Below are 19,722 nucleotides of genomic sequence, written 5' to 3'. Positions count from 1 at the left end.
TTTAATGGTGATCTGTCACATTTCTCAAGCATTTCTTAGCTTGAAATATTAATTTGCTTTTTTTTTAATTTGTGTATTTTTTTACTCCGTTACAGCTACAATTTCTACAAATATATATAAAAGAGGAATGATTTTAAACAACTTGCCCATATACACAACCTTACTCACAAAATTCATATTTTTAATCAAAAAAATTTATTTGAATTGCGAAGTGCAATGTTTAGACCATAAATAAAAGTTCTATAAACTAATTTTTTTACTAATTTACTACTTTATCATCTTCTTTTTGTCAACAAACCCTCCTGAGACATTCCACCTGACACAAAATGCAGATGTAATAAAAACACAACAGAACAACTCAACATTATAAAAAAATCCTCAAAACTGAGTAAAGTTAAAATAACTCTAAAACAAATAGTAGTCGAATTTGAAAGCCGCATGAATTCATTATTGCGTGTAACGCCATGCTCAAAATTTAAAAAAAAACAACATTTAACCATTCTTGTACAAAAAGCGTTATTTCAAAAATTCTGGTATAATTACCGCACAATATCGAAATGATCTAGAAATAAACACCAAAATATACGATATTTAAACCATTCATTTGACAATTTTTCCGCACATATGACAATGGTTCGCCGGAAATTCAGATTTTCAAAATAATAGTTCTGATAATCTCACATTTGGTAAAAAATAAGAAACAGAAAAGTAAATTTAACCAGTTTAATAGTTTTTATGCCATGCTCTAAATTATTAGGATAAAATTGCCAAATTTTACCACATTTACCAAATTTTATCAGGCATTATAAAACATAATTTTATAGCTAATTTTACCAAAGCATTTCGATAAAAAATACCGAGCTTTTTGGTGTTCTCATAGAGCCAGAAACACGGTAAATTTTACCATATTCTGGCAGTTATGCCCATGTTTTTTTCCCTAAGTGCATGACAAAATGACGCATCATCACCAAAGTTCAAACTTTATTAGTTTATAGCGATCAAATATTCGGAAAAAAAATCTAATTTGATAAAAGTTTACTCCATTTACCTTCTTTTCAAATTTATTTCATGAATGAAGTTCACTTTCCTTCCTTGCTGCCATGTTTAATAAAACGGATTCTAAGGGTTTTTTCAATTTTGAGCATATCACGTTTCTTGCAAATCACTGCATGGAGTTTTCAAATTTGACTATTTTTGTTTTGGAGCTAATTTGGCACATTTTTACTCAAATTGGAAAAACTCTTTTCTGCAGTGAATTATACGAATAAGTCCTAAGAGTACGGATTTAGTAAATATTTCATATAAAACCAATTTAAAATATCATTCATTATTGATATTACTTGATTATTTGAAAAGCTTTCACATAAATTTTGAATCATTTTACTAGACACGTGGCAATAACAAGTCATATGAAAAAAAGAAACTTAATAAAATACTAAAGTAGTATTAACATGCTAATGAATGCACTAATGACATTCAAAATAAGATTTTCTTTTTAAGGCATAAATTCATCAAAAAATAACGAAAAGAACATAGTCAAGAAAGCTGTCACGCGCGCTAGAGTATAATTAATTTAAATAATATGAAATTCAGAGCAACAGGGTTTCTAATTTTCATGTTTATTGCCGAGCTTGAAAGCAATAAAAAAAACACTTTTTTAATTATTAAGAAATGTACCTATAGAACAATTAAAAACATAATTTATCTTGAAATTAATTCGTAACGATAATTAAAACAGTTTATCAAAGTGTCAAGGTTTAAAATAACCAACTTAATAAATAATTAGACTAATTGTACAAAAAAATATTGCTTTTAAAATTTACATGTTGCTAATTTTATTCCTCTTTAATACTTTACCTAAAATTCTTATTTTTCTTTTTTAATTCTTTATGTTAAATTTTCGATCAACTAAATCACACTACATTTTAATGCTTAAAAATTGTAATAATAAGGTCTTTTCATGATGGTAATTGGGAGCATATTCGTAAAAATTATAAAGCCTTAAATATATTAGATAACGTATAATAAATAAAATAAAAAATTAAAAAATGTAATAAAAATATTATTTCAAAAAATGTTTAGTAATCTTGAAACACTCAGATAAAATTTAAAAAAACTTAAAATCAGTTTAAAAAAAACTTGAAATCTAGTATAATGAAAAAAAACTAAGAAATATTAAGATAAATAATATATGAAAGATAATTAATATATAAAAGATAATTAATATATAAAAGATAATTAATATATAAAAGATAATCAATTGTAACAGGGTACGATTGTAACAGAGCAAAAATTTCGAGGGTCGGGTTCTAGATTTGGTTCCTAGGTGGCGCACAAGGTGCATTTAACAAATCTACATGTACACCCCTGATGGCAACCATTTTTATGTACTTTTGAAAGAGTTACATCGCAAAAGATATTTTCACGCCACGCAAGTACTTTTTTTGGTATTAGAATACTATATTGTAACAAAGTAATTTTGTTTAAACAAATAAAAATTAGTAACCGAATATGTAAGTGGACACCTTAATTAACATTTCAAAAAAAAAAAGATTAGTTTTGCTAATTAACTAGCATTGTTTTTAACAAATGAAGCTGAAATGGCGTCTTGGGGACAATTGTAACAATAAGTAAAGGGACGATTGTAACAGCTGAAAATAAATAATCTTATGTTTACAAACCATTACTTAACTCTTTAAGAACCACCAATAGTTTCCTATAGCATTTATATTATGTTGCATGTGCATTATTTTATTTGTCACCTTTCACAGCATAAATTAAAATTTTTAACCCCTTAAAGTTAAAAGTTTAACCCTTTAGGTCTCTGCTCATTATTATTTTTACTCCTAAAATATCACTACTATTTTGATCAATAAAAAAATATATCACAACTATGATAATCTGTATAATTAACTATGTTTTATGAATTTATGAGCTGTTACAATTGACCTCGTAAAATTGTAACAAGTGCACGACTGTCAAAAATTGTTAATAACTAATATAATAACATTTAAAATAAGGTTTTTTTTTCTAGTAGAGGACAGTCTACTTTGTTCATCTGTCAATTAATACTAATAATATATTGGATTTTTTGTTAGTTAAAAATAGTTAAGTAAAAAATGGTACAATGGACCCCACTCTCCCCTACAGATTTACTATTTCAAGAAAATTCGTTCCCATATGATAAAAAGCCGTTATGAGTACAGATTTACATAGTAACTTTTACGGAGAAAAGTTGATTTGGTATGGTAAGAAACCGTTGAGTTACGGATTTATTTCGTATATTTACTTCATATGTTTAACACAACCAGCTGCCAGTTATAAACTATAAATTTTACGGGATTTTTTTTAAAATCTATAACAAGAAATGATTTCATAAAGACAAACTAAGCTCTGCGCATTATCTATTGATTATGTTGATTCAACTGTGATATTAATAATAAATTGAAGCAAAGGTTAACTTTCTTTTATTATTTAAAGCTTGAAAGTAAGTCAAATTATGATAGAATACATGCATTTTATAGTTGAAAGTATCTGTTTTATGGTGAAAAGCAATCACTTGAAATAATATTTCTTCTTGAATGCGTCATTTAAATATGACGCATGCAAGAAGATAAATAAGATGTATTCAAATAAGAAGAACGAAGATAAACGAGATTCAGAATAAGTAATTACAATAAATTATAAAAAGTTGTAAAAAGAAAAAAAAAACTTTAAATATAAAGAATGCACAAAATAAAGCTTCTTAATTATTTTACAAAATAAAATAAATTCAATAAGGTTCTAAAGGTGAAATCTGGAAGAGAAATACTATACTGCACGAAAATTCTTTGACTGAAATTGTAAAAAGATTAAAAAGAACGAAATATAATTCAATAAAGAGACTAACTATAAGAAAAGAATTCAAAAAGAAAAACATCGATCGAAAATATAAAAGAACTGAAAATTTATTGCCATAATGATAGAAAACTCATTGTTTTTGTCATCAAACTGCTTTTGAAAATAAAAAGTAGTACAATCGGATACAATAGGAAAAAAAAGGAAAAAAAATAGCCCCCGGCTCCCCTAAAAGTAGTTTTGAAGCCAATGAAGAAACGTTATAGTTTGAGAAGTAGCTCCCTATCGATTTCGTTACATAACATTGTTTTGTTCGACTAAAACGAAGAAAACGTTGCGATCTGTAAAAACGAAAATATCCCCAACTGCATTGCTTACGTACGTTTAATTTGAATTTGATTTGGATAAGATTAAACAAATTAACTTAAGATTTAACAATTGATGAAGTGTTAATGCAGCCACATCCTCCGTTTGCGAAATATTTTATTGTTCAATAACCTTTTTTTTTGTTAAAGCTAATTTTTTGAAAGGGAGCTCCTGATCAACAGAAGTATAATGTATTATTTTGTTATCAACCCAAACCGACTCTTCATTAATTTAGTTAATTTATGACTTGAATATAATTGCATCAATATGAGAGGTAAAAATATTAATAACAATATTCTTAAACAACTAGTGTAAATTTCTCCAATAAATTTCAAGCACTGTTTCCCACGAACAAACAACTCTTCTTTAACAATATATACCAAACTTCAATCAATAATATTTTTACTTTCTTAATTATATACACAAAAAAAACTCTTTTAAAAAATGCATTTAGCCCTCACAATTAGCGTAAAAGTTTAAGCTAACTTCTATATTCGGTTTTGGGCAATAAAATAAGTCTTTCAATAATAAAATGAAAGAAATATTCCAGAGAAAAACACATTTTTCATTGCACTAGTTACCCAAAAATTCATTTTATTATTAATAATGGGGTATTAATTTTCCGACAACCCGAGTGGGTTAAGTACGTGGTCGAAAATCTTTCTAATGCAATAAGACTAAATATAAATTGAATATTTAATCCGTTTTTCTAAAGTAAAGACTACTTTAAAATTTTAATGTTTTATTAAAAGAGGATGAATATAAAAAATGGCTATTTTAAAGTTATTTGTTCAGCTTGGATATATTTTTTATTTAACAATATTATTCCAATAACTTTTAACGAAAACAGAAGTCAAGCAAAAAATCGAAAAAAAGACTATTTTGGGAACATTAAAAGAGATTAATCCAATATATTTTTAGCTACCATAATTTGTAGAGTAATAAGACTTATAACATTTCTATTTTAAATCACACAAAAAATGTTAAAAGCATTTTATTTTTATTATTCATTTTTAAAATTGTGAAGTCATTTCACGTTAAAATTTTAAAACATATGAATAGTAAAATAAAATTTTCTCAAAAAGTCCTCATTGGTATTCAAAAGTAGTAACATCCAAACAAAATTTACTCATTGTCAAAAAACCATTTAATTCAAAACATGCCTTATCACAAACAGAAGGAAAACAAGACGAGGACCAATAATCTGTTTGGGAAATAAACTCGTTTACCCGCTCTCTTTCTCCTTTAAGTAGAGACAAATATTTTCCAGATTAAAAAAAGAAGCCATCTACAAATTCAAACGTGACGCCGAAGCTTAATCAGTTGGCTACAACCTAACTGTCTGCCAGTTTTGGAAATTAATGTTTTGGCTGCGGGCTATATAAAACGTGAAGTCAACCTGCAAGTTCGAAAGGTATGGGAGAATTGTGATCTAAAATGTGCAGTAAACTTGTTCCAGCAGTTAATGCAGGTGTCTTCAAAGTATTTTGGAATTATCTCTTCATAAATTCGGACTCTAATGTAGGTGCGGAAGAAAATGATAATTGCAAGTTAAAGATTATGAGGAAAGTTATTAATGAAGATTGAAAGTTTAATATCTCCTGTAATTTTTAATCGATGGCGAGTATGGGAAAGGTGACCATCCTGAGAAAGTATGAAAAGAACCATGAATGATTAAGAATTATTTGATTTATCAATGGCAGCTTTTCGAAGGCTTTCTCGTCGTACAAAATTACGCTTTTTCAGATGTAATATTAAATTTTTACAACTACTAGAAGTTGCAACAGTTATTCGTGACTGCTTGGTTATGTTTTGCCTAAATTTATGCAGCGCTTTCAATGTTAAGTATGAAAATGACTCAAAAATTCAATGTAAGGGAAAGTCGCAGTTTCGTGAAAATGAAAAACGTTCGTAATCTACTTTGTCAATATTTAGTTAGAGCTACGCTGCATAGTCTCCACTCAGCAAAATTTACAAAAATTGAGAATTATTCATTGATTTTAATAGTTTTTATTTTGGTTGAAAAAACTCGCCAAATTTGCAATGTTTGAAAAAAGTTTAATTAATTTTTAAAATGTTTAAGTCATCAGGCCCAGATAATTCTTTACAGCAAGATGGTAAGCATAGTATAAAATTATAGCCTTGCATCAAGTGTAAGGCACTTAAACTGTATAGAAAAATGTCCCAAAATAGCAATTTTCTTTAAATAATTAATAATTATTTAAATATTTAAGCTATTTAGCTGTTCTAGAAGGAAGGTAGTTCTTTGCGGCAAGTTAGAAAATAAAGTTTTAAATTATAACTTTTCTCTGAGTTTAAAGCACCAAAACCGAGACTTGTTTTTTATTTTCATTGGCAAACGATGTTCGAAAAAAAACCTTCCTTCAAGCTGTTTTTTGCAGGCTCTTTTTTCATATGAAATAACGCTTTGTAGCAAATAATATGCTATTTTTATAACTGTTGTGAGTTTGTAACTGTTGTTCGTAACTGTTAAAAATTGAAAGCTTCACCCATCTGTAGCCTGCAACCTCTGTACTTATGAAAATAACGTAAAATATCAATATGAAGAAAAGCCACAATTTTGCGAACATGAAAAGTGTTAGTAATTTTTTTCAACGTTTAAAAGAAAAATAACGCTGCATTCTTTGCGTTCAGAAAGTATGCAAAAATTACGAATTATCCATTGATTACTACGATTTCCTCCAACGTAAAAAAAAAATCTCGCTTAAATTGGCGACCTTTTCTGGAAAAATAAATGATTTTTTAAACATCTAAGCAACTTGACCTTGTCTAAGTTCAGAAAATTTTTTAGCAAAAGTGAGTATATATTGTTTAAAAAGGCAGCTTTGGTTCCAATTTAATGTCCTTTTATTCAATTTATTTTTCTCGGAAAAAGAGCTTTAAAGAACAAAATAAATTGCTTTAGTTTTTCATCCTTAGTGGGGGAAAAAATTCTAATTTTCTTTATTTCATTTTAAATTAAATTAAATGCTTAAAAATCAATGATCATAAATTCTTAATTTATTACAATTATCATCAAAGTCAACACTTAAATTATGAAACACTGGGTGAAAGGCAGCAATTTCGAGTAAAATTTATATTTTATTTTACTGTTTATATTTGAATCTATGCTCAATAGCTTTCTCATTAAATATTTGTACTCCGATCTTTAGAATCGAAGTTATAGTTGCTTTTCGCATGTTGATAGATAAAACAAAATAGAAATTACATATTTTAAATACATTTTCAGAAAAATGCTAATTTTGTAAAAATCTCTTTAAGTTAATAATCATTACAAAACAAAATTTATTATAGAATTTTCTGATGCATCGTGTATAGATTTTGCGTAATGTTAGCTATGTTTCGAACTTAAGGCTAAGGTCTAGATGTAAATTCATTATTTTTATCGCTCTTTTGTTAAGAATGTTAAGACTTTTTCTTTAGAAGATCAATATAAAACAATATTTTCTTGTATGTTTTTATTTCTTTAAAAAAAGATTTTACTTCAAAACACGGTAACCATATAATTGGTCTTTAAAATTATTTTTTATATTGTTGCATTGCGCTTTGTTGTAGAGCTGCTTGCGTGACATAAAACCTTTAGTTTTTATGCTAAAATTTGCCCTTATTTTGCAAAAATATTTCATAAATTTTTAAACTTTACATCACATTTATAATTTTAGGTCTTATGGATTGTAAGTAATTATCTATAATTTTTTTCTTTCTTAAGTCTAAAGTAACTAAGCATTTCTAAAAAGGCAACAACAAAAAATTTCAGGTGGAGGGATGCAATTCAAAATGTCTCATACGAAACTTTCTGTATAAAATCATAGCATAGAAAAGATTTGTCTTATAAATTTTAAGGTGTAGAATTCATTCTTTCAAAAAGAGCCATAGATATTCAATATTCAAATTAAAAGATTGTTCTGGTAGTTAATGTGTAATCATTTAGTGGAAGCAAAAGCATTAAAAAAGTACCAAAAATAAATAAATTATAGCTAAATTGAAGAAAAAATATCTCGATCTATTATAAATTTCTACATTTTTGACAATAGAATGCGTTTTTAAAATTTGTATCTATCAGTCATTAGGACAAATATTTTAATGGGTGGCAACTCGAAAAATGAGTCACCAACACGTGGTCTTTATAACCGATAAGTCAATTTGATTTCAAATTTGGCACATAGTTCAGAATTGGATGACAATGCATGAAAATGAAGAGAAAAAAGACATACAAAATAAATTTAAACTAAAGAAAAATTTATATTTTCGCGATTGTCTTTTGTTGTCGATTCGATTATTTCAAATTAGTGTCACATGTCAGTTGAAAAGTTTTGTGTACAATGAGTGAAAAAATTGCGATTTTGGAAGTGAGTACAAAAAAAAAATCAAAATAAAAATAATAGTTTTAAAAACCACGTTTTTGTAGTGGAGAATAATAATTAAAAAACAAAAATTGAAAAACGAAAAATGTGGGGTCATGAAATACATAACAGTACATATACTTATACACATTTTCTTACGCATGCACAACCGCATACACATCCACATTCAGATACAATTACAGATATACATACACATATTCTCATGAGCACACATACTGTTACTGTTATGTATTTCATGAGCCCCACGTTTTTAATTTTTCAAATATTTGTTTTTTTATTATTATTCTCCAATACAAAAACGTGGTCTTTAAAAATATTATTTTTATTTTTTTTTAAATAATAAATTCGCCATGGTACCCATTTCTGTGAAATGCTTCGAAACACCCAAGATCTGAAAGTGCAAATATATGAGAGGTTAAAATTAAAGCTATTATTACTTGCGCAGTACACGGAGAAAAAAATTTTGGTAAAATTACCGAACTGTACGGTAATGACAATTCTGCTAAACAATAAATTCTGGTTGAATTCTGAATCCGTCATTGAGTTCATAAATTGGAGATAACCCTCATTATAACCTCAAGGACATTGGTATGTATGCAGCAATCCAACTTTTAACCCACAACCTAGATGTATATAATTCAACGTTGTAGGCGCGGTATAGCCACAACGGGTTCTTGCGCCAAAAATTCCAAACAAATCAACAAAACATGGTTAAATTCTGCTGTTAAAATACCATAATTCTGGTTAATAAAACCAAATAATTCGGTATTTAAACCATTCTGATAAGTAGTTTTTCCGTTCATGCGTCAATAGTTTTTCCGGTTTATCGGAAACTTTGGTTTTTAAAATTGCAGTTCTTATAACCACATATTTAGTAAAAAATAAAAACTGAAAAGTTAATTATTAAATCGAATGGAATGAATGGTTTTTATGCCATACTTCTAGGTATCACGCTAAAACAACCAAATTTCATATCATATCAAAAAACCATATTTTATTGATAATTTTACCAAAATCATTACCAAAGCCCTTCGGTAAAAAATACCGAGAATTTTGGTGTTCTCATAGAGCTAAAAACAAGGTAAATTTTACCATATTCCGGTAGTTTTGATCATATCTTTTCTTTTTCAGTGTACAAGTTAATACTTATATACTGTCTTGATTATTGACTACGATTTTAAATCTCGAGACACTTGAAATTCTACTCATTTAAAAATACGGACCAGCTGGTCTCCCGAGGGCGATTAGTAATAACAACTTCACAGAGGAGAACTTTTTATTTATCATTGAAACGCATTCTGAAACATTAAAAATTATCTATTGAAAAAAATATTCTGGGTGGTCAATCGCACAGTTTCACAGCTTCTTCGCATTATTTTTACTCAGAATTAGAACATATTTCTTATGAATTTTTTTTTAAATGTTATATTTTTTTAAATATAACAATCAGTGAAAAAAATAAAATACAGTACAGAACCCGTTATCCGGAAATCAGAAAACCGGAAAACCAAAAAACCGGAACGAAATTCGATAAATTTTTCCTCCATTTTTTTTAAAAAATATTTTTTTCCTCATAAGGTTTTAGGATTTTTCTTTCTTTTTTGAAAGATGTTCACCTTACCATCATTTTGGAAATAATCATTAGTGTATTACTTCATCGTTTTTTCTTCTTTTTAAGATTATTTCCAAATATTTTTTTTTTAGTTGGGTTTAACAATAAAAAAAAGGCTTTTTGTAGCGATTCCGAAAACCGGAAAAATCAGTTATCCGGAATAGCGATGGTCCCGATCGTTCCGGATAATCGGTTCCCTACTGTAAAAACAAATCAAATATATTAACCCTAATGCTAATCGTAAATTAAAAGATAAATATGTGCGTATGAACTGTAATGTATGATGGGACAAACAGAAAAAATTCAATACCCAAAGTATACATTTTCAAAAAGTAGGAAAAGAAATGACCCATAAAAATTTATTATTCCAAAATATTAGGAGGAAGCTTGGGAGAAATTGATTTTTTTTTCCTTAAAGTGACAAAAGATCATCAATACCATAGATATTTATTATGAATTTAAATATCTCACGTTTAAAAGCGGGATATTTTTTTTAAGTCTGAAAAAAATGATAAAAATAAAAATTATTCGAGAAAACTCTGATGATAAATTTCTTTTGTAAAGCGAGAATTTTCATAAATTGCGTTCGATCTTCTTTGGGACGTGTACGTTTTTAAATTACAGTGTAAAATACAGTGTATAGTTAAATTACATCTCTGTGTAAAACAAGAAAATCACTCAAACATCAATATGGAGTAGAGGTTGTAAATAAATGCTTCTAAAAATACAAGCGTTTCGGTGTCGAAAATTTAAAATTTGAAAATATTTATTTTGAATAGAAATTGTGAGAATCAATTTACTTTCGAAAGAATTTTAATTGATATAAATCTTTAATAATATAAGTCAAAGAATGGATATGATTCCTATGAAACAATTTTTTCGTAATTGAAAATTTATTTTAATTAAAAGAGAATAACATACTTTCCAATGCGCATGGATTGCGTATTCTTTTCCACTATAAACGTGCAAGTGAAATGTGATAGAAACGTATCAAAATATATTGAGAAAATCACACGGCTGACAATAAAACGAAACTTTAATCAAAATAAATTGCCGCCGTGTTCTTACTTTAGCATCGAACACAAGAGAAAAGCATCAAATGTATTTTCTTAATATACCAATTTATACCAACCAAAAGAAATAACTTTGTATTTTTTCCTATTCTTAGAGCTAAAGAAATAGTTTTTACGAACTCAAAATAGAAATAATTACGAGTAACTTTAAAATGTAATATAGTATAAAAAATAACATGAACAAGAATAAAACAAAAAACAAATTGCATAGTTTACTCAGATCAAAAATAAATTTAAATTTGGATCATTTGAACTATTCCTAATATATTAATACATTTTTAATTATTTTAACTTAATTATAAAATAAAACAGAAGAACGAATTTAAAAAATAAAGTTGATAAATAAAATAATAAATAAGATACGATATTCTTTCAAGATTTTTAAAGTAGGACTTAAAGGTTATAAAATACATTATAAAAATATTAATTAATTTGTAATGAAATTTATTCAAACAAAAATGTGCTTTATTTCAATTGAATGTGGGAATTCTTATAGTTATTAAGTTTCTTAATTATTCTTTTGAGTTGTCTCAGAATATTTTATATGAGCCATCTAAAAAAAAAAAGAGTTTTTTTCTGTTTTAGTTTAAATGTTTTATGGAATAATAAAAGCATTCCACCATACAAAGGCGAGTTTCTAAATTAGCTATTTCCATTTAACTATTTTGTACGTTATTTACAAGATTTTCTTTGAAAAAAATTAAATTGGCATACTATTAATAATATTAAAGTTTAATAAGAAGTATTTTAATTTATGATTTTTGGCAACATACCTAACGATTTTCATCGTATTTGGCCAAAAGCATTTAAATTTTTTAAAAAAAATTTATAAAAATTATGCTTATTAGAATATTAGATTATGCTAAAGACTCACATGTGCTTAATTATTTTTAAAATTAGATTGTTTTTTTTTATTTTTCATTCTTACATGACACCTTATTTTAAAAATGAACCATTAACATCTTGCAGTGTACAAATAACATTTATTGTTATAATTATTATCAAACATTACGTCAGCTGACTATTATTAATATTAACAAATTATTAGTTAATTAACTGAGAAAATACTATTAATAAGAAAGATTATTAAACACTGTTACAATCCGTTCAGGAAACCTTTTTTGATCGTAAACACTTGAAAACTTGTTACAGGAAGTTAAAATTATTTTAGGCAAGCATATTATGTAATAGTGACTATGTCTTTAATGACAAATAAATGGAACTGTAACACAGATCGTAAAGTTACAACCACAAATCACGTCACAACGTTTGGTCACAAACTTTAATTCGCATTAGTAGTGATTTCCTTAATTTTTGAATTTAAAATCTCTTCCCGAAAAATGTATTGTTTTAATTATGTCAAATGAGATATCATAGTGATGCGAATCTATAATTTTCTTTTAAATATGATTATTGCCGTACAAAAGAAATTTTTAGACTTATCGGAGGAAATCCTGTACCACACGCTACATGATATTTCATCATTAATTTTAAGTTTTGATCCCTTCAGAAAATACTTCATGATAAAAAAAATTTAATTTATAATGTTTCTTAAATGTCTGCTTAAGCACCGTAATGTTTGCCTAAATATAACTTAAATGTATTTATGGTCTACTAGACGTCTACATTCATCACGTCTCGTGACTGCTTTAAAGTAAATATTAGATTAATTTGGGAAAATGAATATTTTCATAGACTGATTATTATATTATAATATAACTTATATTTTTATTAAATTATAAAGATGTTTAAAAAAATTGTTAAGTAGAACTCAAATTTTTTTTAAGTATCTTATACACGAGGGAAAAAAATAAGAAATATATGGTAAAAAATATAACCAAAATATACGATATTTAACCCATTTATTTGGTAATTTTTCCGTTCATATGGTAACGAAAATTGTAATTTTCAAAATTATATTTCCTATTACCATACGTTAAGTAAAAGTATATAAAACTGAAAAGGAAATTTAGCCGAATAAATGGGGTTTTTACCATGATCTAAAATATAATAATGAAATTACCAAATTTTACCATATTTATGAAATTTTAACTCATACTATAAAACAATATTTTATTGCTAATTTTACCAAAAACATTAACAAAGCATTTCAGTAAAAATTACCGAGCTTTACGGTGCTTCCATACAGCCAGAAATACGGTAAGTTTTACCAAATTCTAGTAGTTTCGACCTTAATATTTTTCTTAGTGAACAAAAGTCATCAACAAATGTTACGATTCTTAGTTTTTTGAATTTTATTAAAATATTTATTGAATATTGGGTGTGTCAAATTTCTTTCTGAAAATTCCTTTCGCTTTACGCATTTTTAAGGGGGTGGGGGCCAATTGTCGCGATATTATTTGTAATATTTACTAAAATTGCGATAAAATTTATTTCGTAACTCAGATATTGTTTTTTTGCAAGAAAGATGTCTATTTCCTTTTATTTAAATAGTGGCAACGCTAAAACTTTCAGGAAATAATATTGTTGAATTCGTATTAAATTACATACATTATTTTTACAATAAAATATGCATTATTGCATGAAGATTATATTAAAATATAAGGGTACCTGAAAACTACGTAATTTTCGTTTGTCTATTAAAACTGCAGCTTTCCCATCATAATTATTTTAAAAAAATTTATTAACTATAAATACATTTATATAGTTTTAAAGACCACATAATAAATAAAGCCATGCTCGATTTAATATTTTATTTTTTAACAATTTTTCTTTATTATAAAGAACGTACTGAGATTTTTCATTGATAACTATTAGTCTGTTACAACGGAATCCCTTATTTACTAGACGAATATGTGATATACACTTTGCATTAACATTCAGCTATATATTTTTAACTAAATATTCTTTTAAATAAAATTTTAAAAATTAAAAATTTATACGCTACATTTATGTCGATTCTGTAAACATTTGTTTGAATATAGACTGACAGTAAGACAGAATTCACAACACACAAGTCACAAGACTCAAACTTAACAATTAGTTCTTTCGAATAAGTCAAAAAGCAAAAAAAGTATGCAATTTCAAATATTTCACAAACTGGCAATCACGGTTATTTTCACGCAAAAAAGACGTTAACCCATATTAATATATATCATTCTCTAAATTGACAAACTGTCTTCACTTTCAAGCATATTATTAAGAAGATAGAAATTAATGATTTTAATAAATGTGTAAATCGTTTTAAATTTATTTATAATTAATTTTCATAATCATATACGTTCGAACTTATGGCACCAGCCAAATATTTTGTATTTTTTACTTAAACCTCAAAAAAGTCTGTAACTTCTATACTAAGAAATTTTCTCTGTAGCACATTTTTCATGGTTTTACATTCAACTAGAGATATTTATAATTTTCAATTACTCTAGAGAGACTCTACTGTATTTTAATACCTTCCAAAACCGAAAAATACGGTAAAACGTAATAAAAAGGTCAGTTTTTAAAAACAAATTAAGGTAAGCATTTCATTTGTTTTATAGAATTTTTTTTCATCAAGTAATAAAACAAAATTTATCCCGTTACGCAAGTTTACACTTACATCAATAGATTTTGGCATTGAGGGAACTTAAGTTTGAGAATTGCTACACATTTCACATAATTTATTATGCATTCTATTCTAAAAGATCAAAGTTATTCACCCTGATCTACACTGCAACGGGCATTGTCTTCCTAAGAAAATCATACTACGACGATAAGATTTTATGATTTGATGCTCCTCGGAAACGATATTACCTTTCTGAACTTGAAATGCATAAAAAGCCTCAGGAAGGTATCTAAATTTAAAAATTTATCCGTGATGTCTATAAAAGTTTATGGGATTACGATTTCACTAACGTTGGATATAAAGATAAAATTTAGTCTCACTGCATTATTTTTTAGAAATGTTTAAGCTAGATATAGCGTGAAAGATTTACCTTTGTTTTATGAAATAGAACGTATATATGCGGAATTTATTATTGTAAAAATTAATGTATGTACAAACGAGGTAAACTATGAAATTAATAATTGTATAAACTAATGTATAGGAACAAATAAGATAAATCAAGAAATTAATTATTGTTTAAATTAATGTGTGAACTAATGAGGGGAACCATGAAATTAATTGTTGCTTAAGTTAAAGCATGTACAAACGAGGTAAAAAACTAAATTAATTATGGTATAAACTAATGTATAAGAACAAATAAGATAAATCACGAAATTAATTACGGTTTAATTCAATATATGAACTAAAAAGGGGAACTACGAAATTAATTGTATAAATTGAAGCATGTACAAACGAGGTAAACCATGAATTTAATTATTGTATAAATTAATGTATGAACAAAATAGATAAACGATGAAGTTAGACATTGTGTATGAATTAATTTATGAACAAAATAAGTAAACAACTAAATTAATTATGGTATAAATTAATGTATAAATAAATGAGATAAACCATAATCAAATTTGTTGCACACTATGGGTAAATTTTGAACATTTATGGCCATCATTTTATGATATTAATACAACACTTTTCGTAACAATTTACAGTAGATAAAAATAGAGAAATAATTAGTGAAGCAATTACTATAATTCCATACCGGCCACCTGCTTAAAAAGAAATCGCACTAAATACTGTACCATCCCGTCACATATTGAAGCTGTTCTTATATCCGATAAAACATGATAAAAATCTTGATTTCACAGTGAATGAAAAAATATCTACAATGACTCTCTACTGACAACAATGAAGATTCTTTGTTCTCATAATTTATTGTAAAAATTAAATAGTAAAACAGTTTTTTTTATATTAGAGCATTAAAATATTCTTAAGTTATAATAATCTGCTGTTATTAGCAAACAATTGTATAAAAATTCCTTTGTATCAATTATGAAAACAAAAATATACAATAAATACTATATATTATAAGTTAATATATATTATATATCATAATCTAATATTTCGTTTTATAAATAAAATGTATCACTTTTATCTGTAAAATAAGTCTTAGCTGAAAATTTAAGCAATAAAATGCTTAAAAATGTAACAATTCTTTTTTCGAAGTATTATAAACTATAATTAATATTATAATTTTCTTTCGAAATTCAATTACATTTTGTAAATAAGTTATGAAGGCAAATATGTAATGCAACAGGGATGTAATTTTTCAAGTAATTTTATGTAAATAAAATTTATCACACCCAACTGTAAAATAAATCTTAAATATTATAGTATTTAAAGAACAAAATTTAAAATTATATAATAATTTCTGTAAACTTAATTCTGTAATTATCTTTAGTTATGAAAAGAAATTTATTCATATTTTCAACTGTAGACAAAATCTAATTTCATTCCTAAACAGCTAACACTAGAAAAAAAAATCAAAATTTTCCGAATCTTATGATATTTTACAAATAAACAAAAGATACGGAAAGACTTGGTGTCAAAATTTACCTCGAAGAGATATGACCAGTATTTTATCATAATTGTGTCATTTATAATATCTGACATACAGGTCAAATAAACAACTGCAGCTGAGGGCAATATTAATGATACCAATCAAACAAGTGTCCAACTGTACATACTTTAACTCCGTTTAGAAAATCTGTTGAAAATTTTTTAAAGAAGAATCTTCTTGCTGTGAAATGCAAACGATATTTTTTTTAACTTTACTCTGTTTTTAAGTTCGTTCATGAAAATGTCAAAAAATATATTTAAAAAAAAATCTGTTGAAAAAATTTTGAAGAAGAATCTTCTTGCTATGAAATGCAAACGATACTTTTGTAACTTTACTCTGTTTTTTAGTTCATGAAAATGTCAAAAAATAAATTTTAAAAAAAATCTGTTGAAAAAATTTTAAAGAAGAATCTTCTTGCTATGAAATGCAAGCGATATTTTTGTAACTTTACTCTGTTTATTAGTTCATGAAAATGTCAAAAAATATATTTTAGAAAAAAATCTGTTGAAACAATTTTAAAGAAGAATCTTCTTGCTGTGAAATATTAACTATATTTTTTGAACTTTACACTGTTTTTAGTTCATGAAAAATGCCAAAAAAAATATTTTAAAAAAAAGTCTGCATCATTTTGTGTCGTTTAGATGACAAGATAAACTATAGGTATCACACCTAAAATAAAAAGCATTATTAACAAAGCCTTTAAGAAGCTTTATAAACTTTAATTATATGGAAGAACAATCGTACCCCCTTGCCTGAATGGCTTACGACAAAAACAACAACATAAACTTTAAGTAAACTATAAATTGAATTTAAGAGGCGTGTTAAAATGTAAATAATGAAAAAAATTGATTTGTGAAATATTTTCATCGTTAGCTTTCCAAAATTTTATCATTATTTTTAATAATTTATTTTCAACAATGTTCATCATTAATTAAGTGCATCGTAAATTTAAAATAATGACCAGTAAGTAAATGAAACAGCGCACTCATTAACTTTCTAATCTTAACACTCTTAAGTCAATGCGTTCAATAATATTGAGCAACATTTGGTACAATTGTATCACCTAAAAAAAATTTTATAAGAGATTTTTTTTCTGTTCGTATGCATTTAAAAAGCGATTGTCTGTTCAAAATTGTATTAGGATTTATACTCGCTTATCGGAGTTTTTAATTAAAATAAAAAATTATATAAAACTGGTGTAAAATTCCATTTTTTTATTCTCTTAGACAGCTTTATGGCCTGTACGCGTATAATTATTTGAGTCTAGTAAGAATCCTATCCAAAATGATCTAACATTCCTATCCCGATCAAAATGTAAAAAATACACTATGAAAATATCTCACAATATTCATAAAGTGCCAAAAATATTTTTTTTTCCTTCATTTTTTTAAGTAATAATTAAGAATTAGTTGAAAAATATAATTAAGTTCAATTAATTAAATTTTTCTTAAAAATTATTTTATCGCATTAATGTGATTTTCTTGTTAACTACATATTTCTAAGTAAAAATCGCATTTTTTTTTTGCCATTATTTAAAGTTTGGGACGAAAGAAATTAAGTATTCAGAAAATATTATTGGAAACGATAAAAAAAATCATAGTTTATTTCATTTAACGTAAAATAAACTCTTAAAACTTAATAAATCAAATAATAAACTTACTTAGCATTTGTAAAAAGAAATAATCCTATTTGAAAAGTACAACAAAAACACAAGAAGAAATGAAATTAGTAAAACCACTCCTCGCTTAGAAAATCAACCTCACTAATACGGATGATGTGATGTTTACATTTTACTCAGTTGCTCACAAAGGACGCCAAAAACTTCAATATCGCCAAATCGTTAGCCAATCGCAACAGGTATTCGTTCTTGATAGCAAACGCGTGAAGGAGCAATCAGTTTTACGACTTAACTGTAACCTTTTCTCTTTAGACACCTGAATTCGATAAATCGGAATAGTTATGCTCTAATCATTGACTCATAACAAAATAAACAATGAAATATTCGCAATTTTATTTGTTTTGTTTTTTTAACAAAACCCTTTTTTTTTCGAATAATTCATAAAGTATAATTTTATAAATTATTTAAATTGTGGTACATGACTACGAATTTAAAATAAAATGGCATTTTATATCATAACGAATTGAATTTTTATAAATTTTAGTTAGCAAAAATTTTATACAATATTTTATACCTTATGTACATTTATTCAAATCTGTCGAAGTCACTGTTAAGCTGCCGAAGTGAAATTTAGTGGCTAATAATTTCTGAATTAGATATTCAGCAATTATATATATTCCTTTATTATTATTTTTTTTTTTTTGTAATTGGTTAAAAAATGCAAAATTCTTTTACCGATTTAAATTTCATCAAAGATTTTAGATTACAAAAAACGTATTCAATTTTTCTTACTCGGTATCAATTTAATCAAAAGTTTTAACCTGCGTTTCTATCGAAGTGAAATTTATTGATTAGTACTTTTGGAATTAGATATTTAGGATCTCTTATATTTTCTCCTTTATCTTTTTTGTTACTGGTTAAAAAATTAAAACTCATTAATACCATAACGGTTTAAATTTCATCAAAAATTTTAGATTACGAAAAATGCATTAAATTTTTCTTACTCAGAATCAGTTTATTCAAAAATTTTAACCAGTGTTTCTTTCGAAGTGAAATTTATTGAATAATGATTTCTGAATTAGATATTTAGAATCTGTTGCAAAATTATTCCTTTGTATTTTTTGTAACTTTTTATGAACCATTTTTTTTATTTTTGAATGGCCCAAAACGAAAATCACCACTTCAAATCTTTATGTTGAACTATTAAATAAAATATGATTATATTTAACGTTTTAAGGAAAAAAACATTTGTGGGTAAAATTTGCGATTTTACTATAAAATATTCTCAAAAATTTGCAAAAAGATATACTAATATTGAAATATCCCTGAATAATATAACGATACAAATTGTTAAATTTTTAAAGATATA

At 26.0% G+C, this 19,722-nt stretch overlaps 1 protein-coding gene across 1 annotated transcript in view; it reads right to left on the bottom strand.

Annotated features, from left to right (window-relative positions):
• Positions 1-18,529, bottom strand: part of LOC107452768 (cytokine receptor) — a 92,914-nt gene extending 74,385 nt beyond the window's left edge. Inside the window, exon 1 of the mRNA XM_016069345.3 lies at positions 18,396-18,529. The gene's annotated coding sequence lies outside the window, so the exon portion shown is untranslated. The remainder of the gene's footprint in view (positions 1-18,395) is intronic.
• Positions 18,530-19,722: the final 1,193 nt, after the last annotated feature.

The sequence above is a fragment of the Parasteatoda tepidariorum genome, chromosome 4, assembly GCF_043381705.1.
Source record: "Parasteatoda tepidariorum isolate YZ-2023 chromosome 4, CAS_Ptep_4.0, whole genome shotgun sequence".
NCBI lineage: Eukaryota > Metazoa > Arthropoda > Arachnida > Araneae > Theridiidae > Parasteatoda > Parasteatoda tepidariorum.
Note: the sequence above shows the minus strand (reverse complement) of the source record. Positions and strands in the feature narration are given on the sequence as shown.